This window comes from Mesoplodon bidens (assembly GCF_964165515.1).
Source record: "Mesoplodon bidens genome assembly, chromosome: 12".
Taxonomy (NCBI): Eukaryota; Metazoa; Chordata; class Mammalia; order Artiodactyla; family Ziphiidae; genus Mesoplodon; species Mesoplodon bidens.
The window spans coordinates 72633815-72659268 of NC_138168.1; the positions used below are offsets into that span (position 1 = coordinate 72633815).

Here is a 25454-nt window from a genome sequence, read left to right on the forward strand (position 1 = left end):
AACTCATTCTTGGGTTCTAGCGTTGCATGACCTTGGGAAAGTCATTTAAACCCTTTGGGCCTTAGTTTCCTCATCTAAAAGAGGAATACAAATAAAATGACCTACACCCAGCAGAGGGTTTTTTTTGAAGAAAGTTACTGGACGTAATAGTACTTTGTAAACTATAATAAATTATACAGATATAAGGGATTATAATATTTCATCTTTGTGTCTCTCATAGTGCATAGCAAGTACCCACTGAATATGTGTTAGGGAGTAAATGAATGAATACCATGAATGCTCAAGTTTAAAATGGCATTTATTTAATTAAGTGAGTATTCATGGAATGGCAGGGCCTCATGCAGAAATATTGGAGAAAGGGTTTTTATCTTCAAAGAGTCAATCTAGTGGAGGAGACCAACACCTTAAAGAGGTGCTTGCAATGTCAGGTATCATGTTAATGTTATTTTTTTTGCGGTACGTGGGCCTCTCACTGTTGTGGCCTCTCCCGTGGCGGAGCACAGGCTCCGGACGTGCAGGCTCAGCGGCCATGGCTCACTGGCCTAGCCGCTCCGCGGCATGTGGGATCTTCCTGGACCGGGGCACGAACCCGTGTCCCCTGTATCGGCAGGTGGACTCTCAACCACTGCGCCACCAGGGAAGCCCCCATGTTAATGTTTTTTATAATACAGATTATGATGAGGAGCATTAATTCAGCTAGGCAAGCTTCCCAGGAGAGGTGATGCTGAAGCTGAGTCTTCTAGGGTGAGGAGTTGCATCTTGATGGACGAAGTGAAAAAGGGAATGTGGGCATAGCTGTAGATCAGCATTGCCTAGCAGAAACATCATGCAAGCCACAAGTATGAACCAGAGTAAACAAAAGTACAAAAAAGCAAGTGAAATCAACTGTAATCATTTATTTTATTTAATTCAACAAATCTTAAGTATTATCATTTAGTAGATAACCAATATTTTTAAACTATTGATGAGATATTTTGCATTCTTTATTTCATACTAGGTCTTCGAAATCTGGTGTGTATTTTACACATAAAGCACAGGTCAATTTTAACTAATCGCATTCCAAGTGCTCAATAGCCATGTATGGCTAGTGGCTATTATCTTTGGCAGCACAGGCATAGATGACAGAGGAAAAGTCTGGAATATTAAATAAACTGTGAGTTCCTTGATATGCCTTTTGCACAACCTGTGTGTGGACAGTGGGGGATGAAAGGAAGAGGTAGTCAGACACCAGACCACAAAGGCCTTAGATGCCAAGTCAGGAGAGTCTCAGTTTAATCATGTGGGCATTCAGGACCCTTTTCTGCCTTGGACAGGTTTTATGTAGATCAAATTTAAGGTTTTGAAAGATTATGCTGGCAACTGTGGGAAAGGTTGATTGGGGAGGCACAGTGCAAAGAACACTGGTGGTGTTTCTCAGTCTGTTGCATTTCTCTGCGTTTAATGAAACTTTCATATAAGCTCTAGCAATTAGTAGACAACTGTTCTCAATTTCCAGTGCTTTATGTTTTTATCACTTTTCTGGACCTTTATGAGAATTTTAAGGGTAAGGTGGAAGAAGAACTGAGACTATCAGGTTGTAAGAGAGAAAATATTGGGCTGAGGCTAAGCAGCTCCTGGTGAATTCATAGACAGACCCTGCCCTCCACCAAAGCTCTTTGTTCAGGCATTGTGCCATTACTAAACACGTGCGTGCAGGCCACCTGTCCTTAAGGCAAGGTGTATGCATTGAAGGAAATATCTCACCATCACCTTCCAAATACTTTCTTTTCCAAGATGTTCCAACCCCTAAATTCTATAATATAGCTTTCCTTTTTGGGGTAAAAATTGATTGTTTTCTAGGCATCTTCTCTAAAAAGGCAAATATCTTAAATAGGTTACTTATTTTATCACCATAACCTGCTTATAATTTGGTTCCTTGCTTTGCTTTTCCCTTTGCTGCAGAATACAAGCTTTCTGGATTCCTTTTTTTTTTTTTTTTTTTTTAAAGGATTGCCTACCTTACAGGGTGCTTTTTTTTTCTTCCCATCTGCCCTTCCGCCATTTTGTTCCACAGCTCCATTTCAACTCCATTGGTTTCTAATCCAAAAACAGCACACCGGGGCTTCCCTGGTGGCACAGTGGTTGAGAGTCCGCCTGCCGATGCAGGAGACATGGGTTCGTGCCCCGGTCCGGGAAGATCCCACATGCCACGGAGCGGCTGGGCCCGTGAGCCATGGCCACTGAGCCTGTGCGTCCAGAGCCTGTGCTCCCCAACTGGAGAGGTCACAACAGCGAGAGGCCCGCGTACCACAAAAAACAAAACAGCACATCAATACATTTTTATGTGTGAAAGGTAGAGCAAATGAACATAGAAACATAAAATAGTGTTTTTTCAAAGTGATATGCTGGCCATGCCCCCTCTTTCTGATGCTCTGGAAGCTCCCCAGCTTATGCTAGTCCCCTGAGCCAAATGATAATAACTAAAATGTATATGGAGCAGCTGGCAAGAACAGAAGCCAGGAGCAAAGCGAGGTACTGTCCTCACTGATGGGGGTGCTGTCCATGAGTCTCACATCCCCCCCACTTTAAGCACTAGCCAACCCGCCTGTCCCTGAAGCCCAGAATGTGACAAAAGCATGTAAAAGTGGCTGAAGCCTGAGGTGCTTCTGATGTCACCTTAGGGTTTGGACCATAGTCAAACTCTACCTGACACTGCAGGCTCTACCTGACACTGCAGCCATTTCTCAAATCTTATATTTTCAACCTAAATTTTAAAATCTACAGTTTCTTAAATTTCAAAACCGAGTCCTTGGATTACATGACCATGGTTGATTGATTGATTTCGCTCAAATGAAAGACCAGGAAATTCAGGAATGATTGGTAGATTGATGAGATAATAAAGAGGAAGGGGGGAATGAACCCTGTTTAGGTACTTGGGAAATCGCCTGAGCTTTGCTGGGCCAGTTGTGAATAATTGCTGTTCTGTCTCTATCATGTCCACAGTTTACTGAGTTAGTAAATCATTAGAAAAGGCTTTCTTTCTTCCTTTCTTAAAAAGAAACAAAAGTATCTGCATGTTGAGTTAGATGCTTCTGGGAAGCCAGCTCCAGTGCCTGCCTGGCATCTGTCCATGGTGCTCGAGCAGCAGGGATGATGTTCTGAAAACAAAGCCCTCCTAAAACATACCCCCTGCCCAGCCTTGTGGGACTAGGGTGGCCAGGGGGTTAGTGGGTGTGGATAACGTCAGAGGGAGGAGAGGAAAACCTGGGCTTTGACAGTTTTTCCCACTGTTAAATAAAACACTAGGCAACTAGCCTTTTTAAAGGTAAAATTTTTCTTTTTATGATCTCTTCACACATTGTCCTCACTCATAAAAGAAGAAAAAGTAATTAGGCTCTGGAAGACTGCATGTGGTCTATTCCTGTTGTTTGTCAATTGTCTTCTTTCAAAGGTAGATTAGAGTGATTAGTGATAATCAAATAAGTATCCTAAGGGGGTTTCCCAAAGAAAAGAGAAAATCCTTGAGATTTTCCCACTTGGTTGGGAGCATCTGATACCTTTCAGGAACTTTGTCTCAAAAGAGAAGAAAAATTAACTGAGCACTGACCTGGAGGTTTTGTCTTTGTATGGGGGGAAAAATAATAAAGTTTATTGCTGGAGAAATATAGTAGGAAGGGAAAAAAAGAATTCATCCAACCAGTGTCACCTTGCAGGATCTTCTTTTCTCTTAAGGTAGATTTTTCACATGCTCTTTTGGGATTGGGGTGGGTGAGGATTCCTCAGACAGATCCTGATTAGGATCATTTTATCAGGGAAGAATGGATCCCAGTTAGACTCCAGAGCCTAAACCAACACCATTGATAACAGGGTGGAACAGAAATACTTGGACCTTGAATTTACATAGTGGCCTTTCACAACTGGGGGTGAATATTCTATGATTCATAACATCAGCGAAAACTAATTGGGGGATGAAGATGAAATGAACTTCAGTCAGACTGGCTGACAACACAGCAAAGGGATTATTCCATGCTGAGGTCAGATGCACAGCCCTTCCTGGGGAAAAAAATTAATGATTACTCCATGGCCCTGTATGCATGCGTTTATCCATTCACTCATCAGTCATTAATTGAGGGCCCACTAAATGTTAGGTAGGTGGTGTCGGGGATTTAAAAATGACCAATATAGGATGCTAACCTTAGAGGGGCTGAAATTCTAGTAGCAGAAGTTGGTTAGGGAATGGCCACAGACAAGGTAAAGGAGTAGAATGTGTGGAAGGCACAACTCTGGAAGACAGGCTTTGTCTTCACCTGGAATGCCATGAGGACTTTATTCCATGCAAGATTTTTTTTTAATAGTGTTTAGTATTTTCTTTTCATTGTTGCATGTCTGCATCAGGGCACATGTTATGTTTTTCTATATTGTTGGAAGAAGAAGAAAATCTACAGTTTATTTCGATACTTTTGCACATGGCTTGGCACGTGGCTATATTTTATCAAATAATTGCAGGAAAAATATGTGGGATATATACGTGCCTATAGGCTGTTTCTGATTTGAAGCTAAACCTGTGTGTGAGAAAGTAAGTGTCTGAGATACGTTCCTGGAATGAAGAACAGGAGAGTTTTTCTGCTAAATGCTTCCCCCAGACTCTCCACCTTCCTCCCTTCTCCCCTGATACATTTTTATTTTCTTGAACCAGTAAGCCCAAAAAAGTTGTGAAGTTTTACCTGGCCAGGATATTTTGGTTTGTTTGATCCTGGGAAGCCTCTGTGGGCTTTACAGGCTGTGAGCTCTTGGGAGTGGAGCGTGTTACGGCTGGTGTCTCTCCTGGTGACCTCCGTGGCCATCTGGGCTGGGACTTGCGTCTGCCCGCTCAGCCCAGCAGGGCAGGACCTTGGCCGTGAGTTTGCAGATGCTTCACTCAGACTCCGCTTCCGTGACTCACACCATCTGTTGGCAATTTGTCGTTATTCTGGGGTCGGGGGTTTCAAATGCTTCCGTCCCTGGAGTCCTTCCATGGAGCGCGCTGTCTGACTGCAGTTTTCTGACACCAGCTTCCCATTCGGTCTCAGGCCAGACCCCAGCGCTGGGTCAAGCTGCCCTGAATGTAATGATAATGTTCTTTGCACTTTCAAGAGCTTCACACCAAGTCCCTGCCCCATCTTGAGCAAGTTACGCTCTTCGTGGGACTCGTTTGAAGTTCGGCCAAGCTGGCAGCGTGGGGTTCCATTTTTACAAGCTCTAGAAACAGTAGGCTGCAGTCCTTTGTGTCACCAGGCCATCTGCTTAGCTTTTTCCCCTCTTCAAACTGTAAGGAAAATGAGCTACCTGCACAAGAAATGCACCCCCCATTAAAACCCATTTTCATTGTCAACCCAAATGCCACTGCTTTGTCTGTTCTAAACCGCATTCCTTTCTCATACCTCTTTAAGAAATTTTATTTGCACCAAAAGCATAGACAACAATAATAGTGAATATATATTCAATGTTTTCTACATACCAGGCACTGTGCTACATCTTTTGTGTTCACACGATTCCATTTTATCCTCAGAAAAAAACATGAAAGAGGTACTGTTCCTATTCCTGTTTTTGCATGTAAGGAGATTGGGGCTCAGACAGGTGAAGTAACTTACCTATGGCTGTTCTGCTACTTAGTGATGATACCCAAACCTAAACATCACCACCTGGCTCCTGAGTGCAAGAGCTTAACTTTTTGTGTGTACTGCCCCCCTCTTGATATTAATTCTCCAATGCTTTGAATTTGAATTAGTGCCTTTGACTAATTAATGCCTCACTCCTTAAATACAGCATCGCATCCGTTAGCAATTCCCGTTCATTCATCCACCCAACAAATATCAATATTTATTGAGCATCCACTGTGTGCCATGCACTGTACTGGGCCCTGAGGACGCAATTATGAAGAAGTCTTATCTCATGGAGCTTATAACGTAGTTGGGGCTACATTTATTTATTTAACAAACTTTTGTAAGGGACATTGTACACTCACTGTGCTAGAGACCGGGACTATAAAGTCAAAAATGATACGATCCCTCAACTGTGTGACTCTCAGAGTTAAGATTTCCAGTATATCGGGACTCTCAGGGACCTGCAATTCCAGGATCAGGAATCAGAAGAACTGGGGGCCAGCACCAGTATGTATGATGTATGTTCTGTCCAAATCATTGAACTTCTCCCTCCTTTGGTTTCTTCATCTACTCTAGAAAAATCATCTCTACTCTAACTGAACTTAGGTTCGCAGGAAGGCTAGGGTTTAGAACTGCAGGGAAAGAGAAAAGAGGAAAGTCTAGGTTCATGAGAAAAGCAGGAAAAAGCTTCAAGAAGTGAATTAATCAGAAAGCTTTTGGCTTCAAGTAACAGAAAGCATGACCAATGACTTGAAAAATGAGCAATTTATTTTCTCACATAAAAAAAGTCAAAGGGTAAGTGTTTCTGGTGTTATTTCAGTTGCTCAATGATGCCACCAAGGACCTCGTTTCCTTCTAAGTTTCTGATCTGCCACCCTTACTGTGTTGGCCTTTCGTCTTCAAAGTTCATGCCTCGTGGTTACAGGATGATTCCTATTGTTTCCAGAATTATTTTCTTATAATGGTGTCCAGAGCAGAAAGGAAACCATAGGAGAACAAGCCTTTCTCCCTAGTGTGGCACTTTTTTTGGTGCTTATTCTCAGTTCCTGTACTTATCTCTCCATGGATCTGTACCAACAGCCAGCACTGGTCCACAGACCACACTCTGAGTGTCTGATTGAAAGGACTTCCATGAGGAACTAGTTATTCCTCAGGCGTAAATGTTATACATTCCTGTTTGCCCTTCGCTGGCAATGTTCCTCAGATCTCTCTAGATTTTCCTACACAAACGTTGATTGACCTGATGTTTGCAAGGCTGCCTGGAGAACTTCTATCCATCCTCACAGGGCATGAGAAAAATGATCAGAAAAAAACAAAAACAAAACCCCACAACCTCTGCAGTTGATCCTGTGCTGGGCACAGGTGAATGTTAAAGTCACTTTTAGCAGGGTCAAGAGAGCTGCTGAAAGAGACAGGCCCTGGTCGTACTTAGAAACCCTGTTTTAGCCCAGAATTAGTGCAAATCCCCCGTGAAGCCCAGCCTTCGTGAATGAGACTGAGCCACATTAGGGTTATGTGGTGCCCTTTTACCCCTCATCCTATACCCCTGACTCAAACCAAACTTGCTTGACAACTTTCTCCTCAGGTCCAAACTCAAATTTGACTGTCACCATCTTCCCACTTCTGGGATGGGTTGTTAAAAGACAAACAGAAAGAAAGGAGCCAGGCAAAGAGAGTTTATTCCCGTGCAGCCCTGCTCTTAAACCTCCTATCAAAATTTCCACTTTCTATTTAATTCCCTTTTATTTCTGTTTAACAAATATTTTCACAGTGCTTATTGTGTGTCAGGCACTGTTCTAAGGCATTTGCAAACAAATTCCTCACGACAGTCTTATGAGGTAAGTTCTGTTACCCTCCCTATTTTATAGGTGAGAAAACTAAAGCACAGAACATTTAAGCAATATCTCAAAGTCACACAGCCAGGTTTTTTATCCTTGTCAATGTATCTTCTCATCTGGGGTAAAAAGGAAAGTAGAGGGAAGGGTTGAGAATGAGTGGGAGTAATAACAGTGTGAGGAGAACTGAGCCTCAGTCCAGAAGAAACAAGGCTTCTGGCATGAGAAAGCAGCCACATCTCAGAAATAACAAAAAAAGGATTCTAATCACCGTAAGGGAAAACAAACTTCAGTATGAGTGGCAGGGTTGGGATGTAATATGAGAAAGCAGAACCAAAATCACATGTATATCGTAACCAAACTCACATCAAAGGACATGGTGATACATCTGTAGCAATAACAATAATAAAATGGCTATGCTATTTTGAATATTATATGGCAGCTTAAGTATGTAACTTTGTTTAATTTTACAATCCTATGAAAGAAAAAAAACAGTTATCCCCATTTTTCAGATGAAAAAGTTAATAAAGGGAAAAAGAGGTACAATCACTTGCTCATAATCTCACAGCTACCGATTGGCAGAACCAGAATTTCTATCCAGTTTTATCTTGACTCCAAATCATAGGCCGTTGTTATTCAGCAACACTGTCAGAGTTAGTGACTCCCAGGCCATGGGGGAATGGGACGGGGAATCCTAAATCTATGTGCCCAGTCACTATGTGTCCAAGAAGTCTCAGAACTAGGGCACCCACAGATAAAACTAAACCAGTTATTAGTTTGTTTTCAATTGGAAAAACCCAAGAAAGGTAAACCTAACCCCCCCCCAACTAACTAGAAACAGAACACTTCTACTTCCTAGAAGTGGCAATGTCTTAGGCATCTTGCAAGAGGACTGTCCCACATGATGGCTGAGACCATGTGCCCCCGACAACCTCACTGAAACTTCAGTGGGGGGGGGGGTCTGTCTCTTACACCAGGTTGTGTGTGGTCTATGGAAGGTGAAGTGTTACTGAGCCTGACACTGATCTGATGCCCTGGATGGATGACCCACTGGAGGTCTGGGGTTCTGCCAAGGTTATTTCCATCCTAGATACACATAGAGTTTGTTGGCAGATAGAGCTGGTTCTTGAGACTCGACCAGAGGGTGTTTTCATTACCCCACGGGGCTTGTATAAATTCATTCCCTTCCGGTTACAGTAATCTTTGGTCCAGCTTCTTTTCGGTCGTTGATAAACAGTCAGTTGATTGTGTGGGAACATTTGCAGCTGCATATGTAGATGCTAAAGCCTTACTGAGTGCAGAATTGGAATTCTAGCTAGGATATTCACGGTTTATCTAAAGCAATTCAAGAAGGTACTAAAAGCCAAATAATTCCAGGATGGGTCATTCGGAGTGATATTCTTGGAATGCTAAGTGAAATTGTGAAAATAGCATTGATAGGCATTTCGGAAGAAAGAAAGAAACAAAGAAAGAAAAGAGAGAGAGAGAGAGAGGGAGGAGGGAAGGAGGGAAGAAAGAAGCTCATGCATTCTTGGAATTGACAAGGTACTTTCCCATAATTATATACTTGCTTGGTACCCTAGTCTTATCTCCCTTTGGATGACCTCCCAGTTAAAAATAACCAGATAAAGTATCCTTGATTCCAAAATGCCAGGAATCTTTTGACCAGGTGAAGTCTCATCTTTCAAGATATCTGATGTTAAGTCACCCCAGATCAACCTGTACATTTTATTTGGTGACATAGGTATTGTTATAGTATTGCTACAGGACAGTGGAGGAAGGAGACTTTCTATAACTTGTTTAAGAAGAGAAATAATTCTATATTGCCACCCAGCTATGGTTCAGAAGTATTGCTCTGGACTACTGCCTTACTATCACTGAGGGTGAAATAGGAGGAGAAATCCCCTGTGGTGTGGGGGGAAAGGAAGATTCAATAGATGGAGATTTTCTGGAGAGAGTTGAGGTTAAGGGAAGGAAAAAACAACAAGTGTTTGTAATCTGTTCTTTTCAGACTCATCTGTGACTAGATGTCCGTTCAGTCTGAACCAGAAAGCATTCTCCATCCACACCACAGACATTATCAAGCTCACACCTCTATGGAAAAGCTCTTAGCTCTCCCCTCCTGCTCTCAGCACAGACATAGCTAATCAATCACAGCACTCTTCCCTGCCAAGCCAAGGTTTAGCATCAAAATCCTCCTCACCCCAGTGCTCCAGGCAGATCCTCTCATGTGCCGTGACAGTTAGCACATGAGTTGAAAGTTGCTTACTTTCTCGGTCAGCACTGGTGATGCAAACATGAACAAAACATAGCACCTGACCTCAAACAGCTCACAGACTCTTGAGGGAAACAAATCTAGCAACAGTGACTGACAATATTTTGAGATGAAATGATAGAATTATATATTCAATGGTGTGGCCACACAGAAGGAAAAGTCACTGTCTATTCCTGAAGGAGTTTTTCCCAGAGGAAATGAACATGAACGAGACTCGAAGGAGGAGAGACTTCACTTCTTAGTCAAGATGGGATAGGTATGGGGGCTCTGAATAGCTTGATCTGTGACAGTGCTTTCTCAGCCTTAGGTCTGAGTGGGGGAATGGCAAGGCTCTGGGGGCAAGGGACAGGCCAAAGGTCAAGAGCCATCTCTCCTTGATCGCCAGGTAAGATGTTGAGGGTTTTTCTTATAGAAAAATTACCCTTCTGCAGCATGTGGACTCCTTAGGGGCATAAAATTATTACAAGGGCTCCATGAATTCACAGCGCATTGAGTAGCCTCCAGTAACAGGAAATGTGTCACATGGGTACATGGGTGTGTACTCATAATGTCACTGCTAAGAAGGTACAATGTGCTTGGAGCACAAGATACAGGGGAAAGAAGACTTTCACCCTCAACAGTTTAACCCGAAGTCCACAAACCAAAGACTGTGGACATAGTGGGGTACCAGCTTGGAGAATCAATTTAATTGTGAAAATGCACTACCTGTGCAAACTGGGAAAATGTGAAGAGCTTAGAAGACTTCTGGACATCTACTCAGGTGCTTTTATGGTATTTTACAGGTTAATTCTCCTTTTTTTTTTGACAAATACATAAATTCAGTTTGGGTTCACAAGCTCATAGCATCTGTTACCCCTAAAGCCTTTTCCTGACAACCCAGAGTACTTGAACTTAGGTTCATTCTCTGAGCAGTCATTATATTTAAATAAATACTCTATAAAGGAAGTAAGCTCAGCCATTAATCTAATAGTTCAACCTTGAAAGAAGAAACAATCTGTAACGTTATCACTAAATTAGTAGCATTAAGGATCAGCAACCATTATCATTTTTAGTTGAGCGTCACACCTCTCAAAGCCCAGTTAATGAACAAGGCTTTCGCGTTTATTCATCAAAATATTAAACACTAGCCAGCCCTCATTACACAAGTTAATATTATAATAATCTCTTACATTTGTATAGGACAGCTCACAAAGCACTTTCTCTGATGTACATGATATCTTTCGAAGCTCACAATAACCATTCAGGGTAGAGGGAAAAGTATTATTAAACCTAGGTTAGTGGTAAGTATTGCCATTATCCTAGGTCTGGGTTTTGTTTGTTTGTTTGTTTGTTTGAACAAATATCTGTATAAACAGAATGAAACAGAGGATTGAATAATTATCTTCAATGAGAATTTGGGGACAATTAAGTGTTGGCCCTTTCCCACACCATGCCAGTTAAATCATAGGAGGGTTATGCAGGGTTTATAGGAGCCCTTTAATACTTTTCAAGGTGAGTAGGCACCCCAAAGATGAACCAAGTGAACCTAATAAAAAATTGGGTCCCCTGGCAACCAGGCAGCATGCAATTTGAGGAATTATCCCAATTTGAAGCATTGCTATTAATAGCACATTTTCATAAGTACAGAATGTACTCTGGGAAGCATGAAAAACAAAGTCAAATTTGTAAGAAATTGAAGAAAAAGGAAGGAAGTTGAAATGAACAAGACTGAGAAGGAGAAAGGGCTGGGGTGCTAGTTGCCAAGGAAGGGTGAAATAGCAGGTGTGTCATCAGTACGATCCATCAAAGGAGAGAAATTGCAGGATTTATTGTCACTTCTTCTTCTAGACAGCATTTTGATATGTGCAGCAGCAAAGTGTACTGAAATGGCATCTATTTATACAAAAGTAGTAAAAACAAAAAAACAAACCAAAAAAAAAAACGGGTGTGGAGAAAAACACAGCTTCCAGAGATTTTAAGTGTGTCGAGTTTCATGGTGATTTGATTTTTCCCCTGAGGGTTCTACCCTAAATTTACTGCTTCTTTCATTTTATTGATACTATAATGGAATTTGATACACTCTAATTCAGAAACTAAAATGTTTATTCATTTCACATGGCAGTACAAAATCCAATCAAGAATAAAGATTGCCCCTCCCAAAGCTAAAATCATACAGAGTGATAATTGCTTGGAAAAGAAATAAACAAGCTTGAGATGAGGGTGCTGTTCTTTGCTATCGGCCAATGAAGCAGTTTCAAAAGTGGGACTCTTCTTCCAGATTTTTCCTGCAGAAATATTTGTGTGTTTCTATGCAGGAAGGACAAACACTGGGAACTTGATGGCTGTGGCTCCCATTGATTGATCACTTTGCTCGGGGGCTTGCAAACATCATCTGTTATCATAGCAATGTAGTCCGTGTATACCCTCAACAGTGGTATCTTATGCCGCAGTCTAGCTTATCAGCTAGAAGCATAGGCTTTCACGAAATACCGGTCTGCGTTCAAGTCACAAAGATTAGGGTTTGAGTCCTGGCTTCTGCCCACTAACTGACTTAACTTAGATAACCCCTGTAAGTTTCATTCAGTTTCCTCATAGAGTTAGTGGGAAATAAATGAGACAATCCATTTGAGCCATTCAACACAGAAACAGGCACATAGTACGTGTTCATTTAAAAAATGATTTGTAAGTGTGTGTAAAGTTTATAAAATAATAGCCAACATTTATTGAGCAATTTATATACTATGTATTGTCCTAGATATTTTGCACGTCAAAACTTGTGTAATCCTCTCAGCAACTATATGAGGGAATGCAAAATGTTCAGCCCACAGTGAGAGCCAACTACAAAATTACACAAGACCAGCCTCACTACTGACACCCATTGCAAGTTCAGGGGTCCTTGAAACCATCCTCAGGTTCAAAAACCCACTAGAAGGATGCACAGAACTCACTGAATGCTGCTACGCTCCTGCTTATGTTTATTACAGGAAAAGGATTCAGATAAAATCAGCCAAGGGAATAGGCACAGAGCAGAGTCCTGGATGGATCCACATGTGGAACTTCCAGTTGAACAGCATTAATTCCTCCTGGTGAGGACATGTGACCCTGTGCACAGAGTACAGCCAGCCAGGGAAGCTCACCTGAGCCTTTGGTGTCCATAGTTTACTGGGGCTCAATCACATACTGCCTGCATGGCTGACCTTCAGTCTCCAGTCCTTCCTGGGGGCAGAACTGCTACCACTTGGCCCAAAGCGCTCATCATAAAATCACATTCTTAGATTGGCTGGTGGCCAAAGTTCCCAGGTAGACAAAGACACTCCCCATCAGGCAGGATATTCCAAGGGTCTAGAGAGCAAGTCCTAGTAGCTAAGAGCAAAGACCAGACCTCTCTTTGGGTAGGTTAATTCTTCATTACGAATATTCCCATCTCATAGAGGAAGAAACTGAAATGCAGAGAGGTTAAAAAACTGGCCTAAATAAATAAATAAATTGCCTTAAAAAAAAAAAAAAAACTGGCCTAAGAGCTCCTAGCTGTAAGTGGGAGAGCCAGGATTCAAATCTAGGCAGTCTTTCCCTGGAATCTGTAAACATTACCCCTTGCTGTCTACTGCTGTGTTCATTGAGTCTACGGAGATCAGACTGCTGATAGATAGTAGGATCTGGATTTGAACTTGGGTGGATCTGATTCAAAAGTTCTTGGTCTCTCTGTTTTCCTCTGGCTTTTCCTTGCAAAAACATAAGAACCCCACTGACCAGTGTCTAAGAGACTCTTCTTTGGCTTCTTGTACCCCTGAATGCAGATGAAGTTGCTAGCAACCCTCCCTGGGTTCTTTCTCTGGCACATCGAGCTATGATGAACATCAGTGCCTGGCTCAGAAGGCAAGTGCTCCTTAGTGGTTTCCTGGGACTGTCTTATGACTATTAAGAGTCAGTGGAGGGCTTCCCTGGTGGTGCAGTGGTTGAGAGTCCACCTGCCGACGCAGGGGACACAGGTTCGTGCCCGGGAAGATCCCACATGCCGCAGAGCGGCTAGGCCCGTGAGCCATGGCCGCTGAGCCTGCGCATCCGGAGTCTGTGCTCTGCAGCGGGAGAGGCCACAACAGTGAGAGGCCCGCCTACCGCAAAAAAACAAAAAGAGTCAGTGGAGTTTTTATGAGCCCTGAAAATAATATTATCTATGAAACTAATAATTCTGTATTATTTCTACAGGAAAAAAAAATGTGCTACCAGTACTTACCCATATATGCATGTAAGTTTAAGCCAAGGGAAGGTATTTTAGTCATGAGCTGTAAGTGTCTTCATGAAAGCACGGCTGGAGCTGCCTGTTTACATACAGTGCATCACAATGGTTACATACAGTGCATCACAATGGTACATGTAAGACCATGCTTCCTCACATATTCTTGAAGGCACAGTTTGATGTCTCTAGTGCTCTGAAATTTAGGATGTAATTACAGATACCAGGCTAAAGCTTGTAAAACCCTAAACCCCTGTCTCGGTTGCTTGTCAGGCCTGAAAGGTTTTGAGGGGAGTAGTGGGAGGGGAACCGTACCCCATCACCCTCAGAGAAGAGCTTTTCTGAGTACACTGCAAACAGAGAGGGATCACTGATGAAAACCAAAGGGGCGAGCATCTCCCACCCACAGATCACACATGCTCATGTACACGACCCGCTGATCACCAAGCCAGGGGTCAAGTTATGTGAGTTCAGTCGATTGAACTTGAATCAAGGCAAAAAGTAGGTGTAACCCACCCCCGCTTCCTACAGCTCCCATCAGTTAGTTGAATTCCTCATTAATCAGAATCTCCCAGGGTAAGACATCCATTCTCAAAGTTCCACAGAGATTCTGAGGCGCAGCAAACATCAAGAGCGTAATAGATCTGAAATGATGCCACCACTGAAAAACTTAAATTTAAAAAATATATGAAACAGCACAACCTATCATCTAATATTCATTTTCCGCATCTAAAGCACGTTCATTCTTTAAAGGGAAATGAAATAACCAACCCCCACTTACATTTAATTTTGGTTTGTCAGAGGGGCTGTTAGTATTAAGTGAAAGTTAAGCACATAATTATATAGTATGCATATTTTTAAAATTAGGGCAAGTGTACCACAAAGTAATTTAATTGTCATTTACAAATACATTGCAGTTTTTAAAGTGTTTTCACACTGGATGTTAATGCCCACAGCTGAAGAAAATCCTAAAGCCACTTCCAGGCATGGGGATGTCCCTTGACTCATGTTTCTTCTTTGGGGACAAAGGGTTGGTTTGAAGCTCTTTCCTCCATGCACAGTCAGTTTCACACTGGCAGAATAATCAGTTATTAACTATTTATTGACACCAGTGGGATGTGCAGGCTGTGTTTCAGGTTCTTTCACTGAAGTACACATGGATGCAGTAGGAGGGTACACGGTAAAGTGAGGGAAGACCTAAAACCAGCTGGGCAGCCTCGCAGCTGGGCCTCACAGAGAAGCGAGCATAGGTCATTGTTAAGGCCAGGACTGGACAGTAGCTCCTTTCATCTGAAAGTAGTTCTAGAAACCTGACAGCAACTCTAATAGCCTCCCAAGTTCAATGCTCAGCTCTTGCATCTCTGTTCCTCCCTCTGGACTTCTCATTCCATAACCAGCTATGGTTTCTGCTGCTGCTACAGATGACCTTCCCACATCATAGCTTCTGTTTACACAGAGCTTCTACTATCTCATGGCTTCTGCTTTCTGCCTTCTTCTTGTGTCTCTTGCTTCAGCCCACCCTACTGTTTGCTGATGCTCTCTGTGTGTCTCCCATTTAAAGCCTCTAAAAGAAAGACTGGGGGCTTCCCTGGTGGCGCAGTGGTTAAGAATCCACCTGCCAATGCAGGGGACACAGGTTCGAGCCCTGGTCCGGGAAGATCCCACATGCCGCGGGGCAACTAAGCCCGTGTGCCACAACTACTGAGCCTAAGCTCTAGAGCCTGCGAGCCACAACTACTGAAGCCCACGCACCTAGAGCCCGTGCTCCGCAACAAGAGAAGCCACCACAATGAGAAGTTCACACACGGCAACGAAGAGTAGACCCTGCTCGCCTCAACTAAAGAAAGCCCACGCGCAGCAACGAAGACCCAACACCACCAGATAAATAAATAAAAGAAAGACTGGAATCAGCAGTCAGGATTCCACATGATGCACCTCCACTGAGTACATGTCGCAACAAGCAAGTCACCATGAGGGTCACAGACTGCCTGCAGAAGGCTGGCTTTGGATCAACCACTGGTTCTTCATCCAGGTGGCTTCAACCAGGAATGGAGAGTCATGGGATATACAGCATGGCAAGCTATGCATAATAAATCCCTTAGGAAAAGGAAACTATGAGCATGGCAGGCACCGTGGGGCTTCTCAGAAAGTACTGCAGCTGTCCAGAACAAGGCGAGCCACATCGGCACCGCTGTGGGTTGACGTCTGGCCTGGTCCCCCTTCAGCCCAGCTGTCTGTGTGCCCTGAGCTCAGGCCCAGGGGTTCAGTCACTCTTCTCCATGAATGCTTTCCCATCCAAGCTGGCTCTCCAATAGGAAGCAGCTCTTTATATTCTTCCTCCCCTACCTTCTGTCCCTGAAGGAACCATGTGGCTTTTTTGTTTCAAATGCTTTCCTGCTAATTACCCTGGTTTGAGTGTGGGCTAACTACACCACCAAACATTAGGGGAGTTATACATCTCAAAGTAGTTCTATGAGTTGTTTAGATTGAAATGTAAAAATTTTTGACCAAAAAATATGTCCTTGGGCTTCCCTGGTGGCGCAGTGGTTGCGAGTCTGCCTGCCGATGCAGGGGACACGGGTTCGTGCCCCGGTCCGGGAGGATCCCACGTGCCACGGAGCGGCTGGGCCCGTGAGCCATGGCTGCTGAGCCTGCGCGTCCGGAGCCTGTGCTCCACAACGGGAGAGGCCACAACAGTGAGGGGCCCGCGTACTGCAAAAACAAAAAAAAATGTCCTCATCTTAATTTACAGAACTTGTGAATATTACCTATTATGGCAAAAGAATGACTGTTAACTTAGATGGCAAAATGATGTGATTAGTTAAGGATCTAGAAAGGAGGAGCTTCTCCTGGATCATGAGTGTCATTATATGAGAAAGGCAGAGGGAGATTAGACAGAACAGAGGAGAAGAGGAGGCCATCTGACCACGGAGGCGGAGGTTGGAGTGATGCAGCCACAAGCCAGAGAATGTCGGCAGCCTCAAGATGCTGGAAGAGGTAAGGAAGGAGTCTCCACTGGAGACTTTGGAAGCACTGCATCCCTACCGACACTTTAACTTCAGATTTCTAGCCTCTAGGACTGTGAGGGAATAAAATTCTATTGTTTTGTTATCCAATTTATGGTACTCTTTATAGAACCCCTAGGTATGTAATACCTATACTGTCTTAAATGTTCCCTGGAAGTCTCCAGAGTTCTTACATTGAGAGACAACCTATCTGATGCTATTTGTTTGTAAACTGGAGGGGACTGTGGCCTGAGGTAGGTTCAGGGTGACACCATGACTAGGTCTGCTGACATAGGTGGTCTGCAAGCTTCATGAGAGTAGAACTGGGCTGCACATTACAGATGCATGTACCATGAATGAATGAATGCATTCTCTGGTTTCCTTCTAATTGTTTTTTATTTTCTGGTTCTGTGCACCCAGATGACTCCTCTGGCCTCAGATGGCACTGAACTTGAAAACTGGGACTTTTCTGGCCTTTTTCTCCATCCTATCCTGGCCCCTGGCTTTTTACAATTCTTTCCACTGTTCCTTTCACCACCTGTGCACACACTCTGGATAAGAAAGGCATTCTTCCCTTCCTTTTATTCCCTTTAAATCAAACAAACTGTTGTTTCTGAAATAAACCTCATTACAAACAGACCTTGTTTTATTGCATTTTGCTTTACTGCACTTTGCAGATATTATCTTTTTTACAAATTGAAGGTTTGTGGCAACCCTGCCTCGAGCAAGTCTATTTTCTCCATCTTCCTAACAATGTTTGCTCACTTCGTGTCTTTGTGTCATGTTTTGGTAATTCTCACAATATTTCAGAATTTTTCATAATTATTATATTTGTTTTGGTGATCTGCTGTCAGTGATCTTTGATGTTACTTTTATGACTCACTGAAGGCTCAGTGAGCCTTCAGATGATAGCATTTTTAGCAATGAAGTATTTTTTAATTAAGGTATGTACATTTTTTAGACATAATGCTATTGTACACTTAATAGACTGCAGTATAGTGTAAACATAACATTAATTTGCACTTGGAAACCAAAAAATTTGTGTGACTCGATTTATTGCAATATTTACAGTGTGGTCTAGAATCGAGCCTGCAATATTTCCAAGGTACGCCTGTATATCTTCCTTCCATTTCTACTCTCCATTTCTCCATCTCCAAAGCTTAATCAGACTCTATCCTCCCCACAGACAGAACCTTCTCCTCCTTGGAATTTTCATGCCCCCTTATCCCTTTTCTATGTCACTTATTTCTCTCTTGAAAACCAGATATTTATGTGAATACCATCCTTTCTGCCAGACTTCAGAGTATTCTTACAATCCACTTCATCTTTCTCTTAGTGCATGTTATAGGAACAGCTAACAGTATAGGAACCCAAAAAATACTGGATAATTGAATAGACAGAAAATGCGGGAGAATTGGGGACATCCAACAAGAGAAGAGAAATTTTGCAATAAAATCCTTAATATGCTAAGAAGTTAATAAGGTAAATAAAATTATTTTCAAACAGCATTGAAGGCCCAGTTGTAATGATGGTGGGCTAGTCTGAACTTGGAGGGGTATGGTCGGAATAGTTAGATGAATCTACACTTGGTTTCTTAGGTTTTTTCTGTGGCTCCGTAACAAATTACTACAAATTTCGCAGCCTAAAACAGCACATATTTATCATCTCACAGTTTCTGAAGTCAGGGCTCCAAATGTGGTTTAACTGGGTCTTTTGCTACAGGGCCTCTTACAAAATGCAGTGTCAGCCAGGGTTGGGGTCTTATTAGAAGGATTGAGTGGGGAAGGATCTCCTTGTAAGTGCACATGGCTGTTGGCAGGATTCAGTTCTTCAAGTGCTGCTGGACTGAGGGCCTCTGTTTCTAGCCATCTGTTGGCCAGAGGATGCTCCCTTTAGGTCTTGCTATGTGGGCTTCCCCAGCATAGCTACATGCCTCATCAAAGCCAGCAAGGGAAGTAGCCTGCTAGCAAAACAGAACCCACAGTCTCGTCTAAACTAATCGTAGAGGTGATATCTTATCAACTTTATCAAATACCGTGAGTTAAAAGCAAATCAGTGCCTACCTTCAAACAAAGGCATAGATACCAGGAAGCTGGTATCATTGAAAATACATCTTAGAATTTGTCTGCCATGTCTGGTAAGTACCATAGGCATTCCCTAAGTATTTTGAAAGGGTCGTGTTCCAAAATTTGTTTCTTGCTTGGTTGGAACTAAGAATTCAGTAGGATTTCCTTATAAAAACAATGGAGTTAAATTCCTGGGCTTACTTCCAGGTAAGGGCCATTTTGCCCAGAGTAGACCAAGTAGCATGCTAACCAAACTACTCTAACTTACATTTATTTATGCCATTGTTATTCTTTGAGAATATGCTTTCCAAATGTCAAGTTGGGATGCTGGGACAAATTCTCCAATTAACAAATCTTTAGCATAGCCATGTAGGGAAGTTAGGAGTACTATGCCTCTGCCATCAGGAACTCATTAATTATTTCACACTGTATGTGAACAGATGATCCCCAAGCAAAGTATTTATCCATAAGCTGATAATCAATGATGCATTTACTGTGTACTCATTCTCTGAAGTCCTCAGTATTTGTACTGAATATCTGAATGTTTCAACAGGGAGAGCAAATCATTTTCAAAGTCTTTCAGAAAATATAATTCAAGGAACCATTTCAAATCATTTTTAAATTCTTAAGACTAAACAAAAGCTTCCACCACAGCATCACAGAAGCCCCTATGGTGAAGTTCCTGGTCCCGGTTTGTTTACCCTAAGTCTCACGGGTTAGTAATGATGCCACCTCCTCTCCCTACAGGTCAATGTGGAAGAATCTCCCCATTAGGCCAGCAGAAGAAATTCTTTTGAATTTTCAGCTTCATCAAAGACTGGCCCTTTCCCTGTTTGAAGTCTTCTCTTGCTTCTTAGCCATTGGGGGTGCTTTGAACTCAACTCCCACTGACCCTGTTTCCTCTTCAAAGGCTTCTTCCCTTCCATGTAGGGAGAAGATGCCTTTTGAAAGTAGTGGGCTTCTGCCTTATGTGAGTCTGTCGATGTAAGCAGAAATAAACAAAACTAATAATAAGCAGAAGTAACAGGTCTTGGTAATTACAGAGAGATCCAGAGAAAATGGGAAAATGGAAGGCAAGCCACTCTGCAGTATTACTTGGAAGAGAGGATATTTAACATGCCTTATTCTCCGCTGTGCTGCAACTTCTGTAGCTTTCATGAAGCAGGGGATGGGCATTTAAAGTGGCCTGCCCTTAGGTGGAAATTTCGGCCCAGGTGGACACCCCAGAGATGTTACACGTGGGAAATTTAACTTTAAAACAACTTTAGTTATCTGAGTGAGACTTTTCCCCAGGCACCTAAACAGTTAGACCCTGTCATGAGACAAAGTCCTAGACATCTTGCATCTGTAAACACCATCAGAAGCTGAAAATTCTTGAGAATTTTTCTTTTTCTTAGCTATTGACTCATGAACTCGTGGACTAGTTATGGGTTGATTCTATTGTACTTCCCCCCCCCGCCCAGTTTAAGTTGCTAACTTACATATGTATAATTTTAGCTCCAATGAAGTATTTTCTGTTATATTTTCTAAGGAAGATGCTATAGGAGTTGTGATAGCTTGTAAGACACTTAAAAGTAGGTCCTTCCCATTCTGGAAGTCTCTGATTATGTGATCTTAGGTAAACTATCAGGTAGGAGCATCAGCCAGCGTGACATAGAATAGCTCCTTAAATAGCTGCCTGATACAGAATAGTTCAGGTATTAAACAGCAGTGGTCTGTACTTAGCAGCACTAATCAAACCACACTTTCCTTCATATCTGATAATGCGGTATATTAATGTGCTAGGGCTGCCATAACAAAATACCATGGACAGGGTAGCTTAAACAACAGAAATTTATTACTCACAGTTCTGGAGTCTGGAAGTCCAAGATCAAGGTGTTGACAGGATTGGTTTCTCCTGAGGCTTCTCTCCATGGCTTGCAGATGGCCGCCTTCTCACTGTGTCCTCACATGGCTTTTTCTATGCATGGTCACACCCCTGGTGTCCCTTCCTCTACTTATAAGGACACTAGTCCTATTGCATTAGGGCTCCACCCTTATGATCTCATTTAACCTCAATTACTTCTTTAAATATACTGTCTTCAAATAGTCACATTGGGGGTTAGCACTTCAACATATGAATTTTGGGAGAACATAATTCAGTCCGTAACATGGGGTTACCAATAATGCCCATATATGGATTGGAGGTCATAAATAGTTTGTGAAAATGTGTGAGTGTGTGTGCATTTATGGATTTTTCTGGAGAGAAAGTTCACGCCTTTCATGAGAATTTCAAAGAATGCTAATAGATAGGACACATTGCTTTATATCAACTTCCCTAATTATTTTTCTAGTTGGGATGATATATGCTGATCCTTCACAAAGATTCTGTGATTTTATTTACCCTATTTTTCCATCCTCTCTAGATTTTGAGATATTCTGTTTGGCTGTGAATCATTTCTCTGTCCAAAGATTAGGGAATAGTTAGAGAATGTGTTTTCGTACCCTGCTGAGATGACTAAAATAATGATGTGGCATTTTTTTCATTGATGTCCAGTTTTAGAATGTCTTCCTTTGTAAATGGTGGCCTAGGTACTTAAGAAAATATGTAGTTTTATAAATCAAATAAATATCTGAGGAGGTTGAAGAGAATAGCAAGTAAAAAGCAATTATGAATTTAGGACATAGGAGTAGTACTGCAAAAATAAATAAAGTTGAACTTCCCAATTATAGGCAGTGTTGTTTATGCCTATATCATGTGCAGAGGGAAGCACTGAAAACAAGTGGTAGGGAGATGGGCCCTATGATAAAAACCTAAAGAAATTAGAAATTTTTTAATGGAGAATAGAGTATGACTAATGCTTCAAAAGTTACCCCTACCCATTACTTTCTCTCCCTCTCTCGTAGGCCTGTACGGTTATTTGGGTCCTATCATATGCTGATCTCTGGGGCTACTATTTTTATTGCATATATGTGCCACTGACTTTTTAAACCAGAACTTAGGATTTTCATTTGCCATCAATAAATTTCATTTTGATAGGTTTAGACATTTTTCTTGCCCAGTGGTTTTTATTTTTATTTTTTTTAGTTATGGAAACATTAAATCCATACAAAATCAAAATCTTCCACAGATGCCAAGTGGATAAAAATGGAACTTATAGCTGAAAGAGGGAGAGGAAGGGGTCCTGCTGAAATAAAAACATATTATCAATATGGTATTTCCCTAATCCAAAGTCTTCTCTATGTGGAATTCCCAGTCCATCAACTGTTCATAGTAGATTATTTCTTTCTTTGCTTAGCATTCTCTGTATATTAAAATATCAGAAGAAACAAAATTATGTTCCCAGTTTGTTTTTTTTAAAAAAGACAAAATCAGCTGGGGCATATTTATTTCCTCTGACTGCAACCTCTTGTAAAAATGTCAGTAGTGGATGGGAAAATTAAGACAGTGCTCACTTCCCTCTCCTCACTTAGGACAGTGATAGTGGGAGGGGATTGGAAATCCTAAATCCTAAAATTGGCTTTGGAAACATTTTCAATCTTTGATCTCATTTGCTCCTAAAGCATGCAGCTGCGGTCATAGAAACTAAATATGTAAGACATCCTATGACTTTCTGGTGAATGGCTATTTTGGAAAGAATCCTTTCAAAGCCCCCAGGTCATTTTTGCTGAAGTCCTTGTGTCAGTATCAAAGACAGCTGGCAGCTCACTGCCTTGATCCATGCCTGATGGCTTTTAGGGAGCACTCCAAGCTCCTGGGGTTCCATCCATTCTGTTCCTGGAGTCAATAACACCTGAATCACTAAAGTAAAATGAAGTTTGAAATGTGCTGTTTACTATTAGAGAGAGTTTGAGTATTTCCAATTTTTAAATAAAAGAAAAAATCTTCATTTACTGACCTTCGCAAAGAATTGAGGAAACCTTTAAAAAAAAAAACAAATTAAACCTCTGAAATTAGTACAGATGCAACACTTGTGAGTCTTTGGGGTTTTCTGTGGAAATGAATACTGAATCCCTGCATGTGTGAATGTGTTGAACTGTTACAGTTAAGCATTTATATTTTTACAGAAAGTTTTATGCTTGCTTTTTTGGTTTTTGTTTGTTTGTTTGTTTTTGGTTTAGTTTGGTTTGCTTTGGTTTGGTTTAGTTTAGGTTGGGTTTTTTGTTTTGTTTTTGTTCTCACATTTTGGCTCGAAATGGCTCGGCAAAGAAATAAAGTTGCAATGTTTTATGTAATTTGCCCCCAAGTCCTGCAGAGTTTGTGTCAAAGCTAAACTGAGATTTTTTTTTTCAGCCAGGATTTTTAAATCTGCTATAACTAGCCAACACACTGTCCTCTGTTTCTTAGGGTATCTGGTAGGTTCTGATTGTGTACTAGGGGCCATGAGGACACAGAAGTATAAGTTGTGGCCCCTCTCCTCACATGTGCACACTATGTTTTGACTTGACAAACTCAGTCAGTCCAATAGGCCAGCATAACCTCTTCATGAGTTCTAATTTTTACTTACGCCAAATAATGTCTGTGGATGATGGAGACTTAGTTCCAAAAGCATGCATTTTGGTGAGAGGCTGAGTTCCCCTTACCATTCATCACTTCCTGCCAGCCCTCAAGGTTAAGCATATCCACGTGCAGCTGGTGGTGCTTTTTCTTTTGGGATTTTGAAATTTAAGGAGGGAAGGGAAAGAAAACTAATAACTGTTGAATGTCTGTTTATGCTCAGCTGTGGGTTTATATAATTTAATCTTCATGACAATATTATTATCCCCATTTAACAGATGAGGAATAAGAATCAGGAAAGCCAAGCAGATGTCCAAGGTCCTCCAGCTTAGTCCCTGACACCAGCTGTATTTGAATCTAGGTTTCTCCAAAGGCAAAGGGCAGACGTTTCCCACTAGACTGAACCATTTCTACGCAATTGCTAGAGAAGCCCTAGTTTCCTCACAGTAAAATAAAGACAAAATCTTCCACCTTGTTTAATATGTAATAAAATAAGAGTATTGAACATGCTGAATAAATTCAAATGAGCTTGTGCTCATTCAGCCTCTTCATGAGTTGTGAACAGCCACCGGCAAATTATGACTCAAGTCATCAATAACATTAATGTTCAAGCTGACTCAGCAGTGCTGAGTCATCCCGTCAAAGTTTTTTTCTTTACCATTGTTAACATTAAAGAGAGTACTATCTTCCCTTCTCACCCACACCCTTTTGCAAAACTCATAAAACTTTTGTTTAAAGATTTTTCTTCTCTCAAATGCTTCTTACCCTGCAACCTCTGCTAGCCAGTGAAGGTTTTTCATAGAGTTAATTGGCAGAGAGAATCAAAAAGGGACATGTAAAAAGAATGAGAAAAGAAACCTGTAGAGCGACTGGCATAGCTGAGGCAAAGAGACACTCTGAAAATTATATATGAAAGCTTAAGTTGAAAACAACTTGAGGAACAATGAAGGAAAGGTCTTAAATTCTAGTACCAAGAGTTTAGATTGGATGATATGGGTTATCAAGATCTACTGCACTTTTGTCTTCTGTCTCCATCAACTACTGACATGAGTTTTACCGAGGTCTCTGTTGATTTCCATTTGCCAGAGCATTGGTAGACATTTTTGGTCCTCATTTTGCCTTCTCAGTGCCATTAAATGCAATTGACTGCTCCATCCTTGTATCTTCTTCCTCTTGGCTTCCATGATACATTTTCTGGCTTTCCTTTTCTCTCGCTGGCCACTTCCTCTACTATGCATTGCAAGCTCATCTTCTGCCATCCAGCTTTAAACATGGAGTTCTTCAAGGTTTGTTCTCAGGCCCTCTTCTGGTCTTAATATACACCTTTCTCTTAAGTGAGCTTGTCTACATCTAGCTTCACCTAACTAAGGATTCTTTCCCAAGCTCTAGACCCACATGAACTTGAACATCATAATGTCTCCTCTTGTCTAACATGCTCATAGCCAAAGTTGAGAATGTACACAATGTCTTTTTTGAGCAATTGTTTGGATAATGGACAGGGAGCACTAGAAGAGCAATGACATGGCAAAATGGCTGATGGTGAATTTACTTTTGGACTTGCTGCTTTTCAGCTGCCTAAAGTTTCAGTTCAGTAAGATTTGGATATAGTGACCTGAAGGCCAACTGAACAATTTCTGTAGGATATGTGGGCCAAAGTTGTATTGGAGCAGGGGATAAATGGAGACAGAGAGGGTCTTCTACTTCTTAAAGACAGCCCTCCCTACCCACTACTTCAGCTCATTATGCATAATTGTACTCTATGTCAGGTACTGTGATGAATGCTTTCTCTGTGTTGTCAGTTTTACTCCTGCACAGCACGATTCAGTTATTCTCTCTAACCCCGTTTTAGAGATGTGTGAACTGAGGTTTAAATAAGTTAACTGTCTGTCCCAAGATCACAAAGCTAGTGAATGAAAAACTAGAATTCCACCCACGTCTAAATTGAGAACCCTTCCCTTAACC

At 41.7% G+C, this 25454-nt stretch overlaps 1 protein-coding gene and 1 long non-coding RNA gene across 8 annotated transcripts in view; one reads left to right on the plus strand and one right to left on the minus strand.

Annotated features, from left to right (window-relative positions):
• The window catches only part of LOC308626362, a 35582-nt gene extending 14490 nt beyond the window's left edge, over positions 1-21092 (minus strand). For 2 of the 3 annotated variants that reach the window (XR_014017233.1, XR_014017234.1), the window contains exons 1-2: positions 20861-21092; positions 4704-5304 (exon numbers count right to left, since the gene is read on the minus strand). This is a non-coding gene — a long non-coding RNA (uncharacterized lncRNA). Of the gene's footprint in view, positions 1-950; positions 4033-4703; positions 5305-20860 lie in introns of those variants that run through there. The other variant, XR_014017235.1, reaches the window with a different exon arrangement.
• AIG1 (androgen induced 1) overlaps positions 1-25454 on the plus strand; it is a 241464-nt gene that overhangs the window by 152379 nt on the left and 63631 nt on the right. The window lies entirely within an intron of this gene.